The sequence below is a fragment of the Pholcus phalangioides genome, unplaced genomic scaffold (genome assembly GCF_987345545.1).
Source record: "Pholcus phalangioides strain wild (caught in Gottingen) unplaced genomic scaffold, Ppha-v1.0 ptg000009l_1, whole genome shotgun sequence".
NCBI lineage: Eukaryota > Metazoa > Arthropoda > Arachnida > Araneae > Pholcidae > Pholcus > Pholcus phalangioides.
This window is the reverse complement of record NW_028301602.1, coordinates 5,058,589-5,059,402: the sequence shown is the minus strand read 5'-3', so window position 1 is coordinate 5,059,402 and position 814 is coordinate 5,058,589. Positions and strand designations below refer to the sequence as shown.

Below are 814 nucleotides of genomic sequence, written 5' to 3'. Positions count from 1 at the left end.
TTTGGATTTTTGATTCTTCACATTTATTTCATTAACAATACAGAAACATCGTTACACATTCTAATGGTTTATTTATTTGGTGAAGATGTCGCTGCAGCAGCTGGTCCAGTTTCTGTATTACATCAGAAAAAAAAGAAAAAGAAAATCAATAAAGAGCCAAAATAAAATATTCAAAGCAAAAATTTCAAGCATTTTTTTAAGCATGAATTTCTGATTTTTGATAATCGAAATAAAGTTTCAAACAATTTCAACAAATTTCAAACAAAGTTTCGAAATTTTCAAACAATATTGTTTCAGCTAAATATTCACCTGTCTGTGTTTTTCATAAGTTCAACCATTAGAGCTAAAACCAAAGCGAAAACGCAATTTAACTGGTGGGTAAACAAATAAATAAGAATGCCAATAGCTCATAGGCCGGGATTACACTATAAACGTTTTGTAAAAGGTCTTTGATAAAACTTGAAAAATTCAACCAATAAGATCACCGGTTGCATTTGCTCGAATGTATCTGTTCAATTTATTGGTTGCATTTTTCATTTTATAAATTAACTTTTATGAAAATGTTATAGTGTAATCCTGGCCTAGGCCAGAATATCTTTAGAAGTCAATATTGCCTAATTAAAATCGAAACATAGCACATTTATCGGATAAAATCGGGACATATGGTCAGCTTATGTAGGGATCGCCGGTAAAAAGGGGGTCGCGCTTCAAAAAATTTGCACACCACTGCTTTAGGCCACTCACTGACCTGGTCTTCCATTCTGTAGGTTTTCCACTCTTTTGGTCATTCACATGCTTTCACACTCTCTAGGTC

General features: G+C 32.8%; 1 long non-coding RNA gene across 1 annotated transcript; it reads right to left on the bottom strand.

Annotated features, from left to right (window-relative positions):
- Positions 1-436, bottom strand: LOC149081657 (uncharacterized). The gene is made up of 2 exons (XR_016193326.1): positions 310-436; positions 1-112 (listed from the first exon to the last, which is right to left on the bottom strand). It is a non-coding gene; the product is annotated as an uncharacterized LOC149081657 (long non-coding RNA).
- Between the last annotated feature and the right edge of the window lie 378 nt (positions 437-814).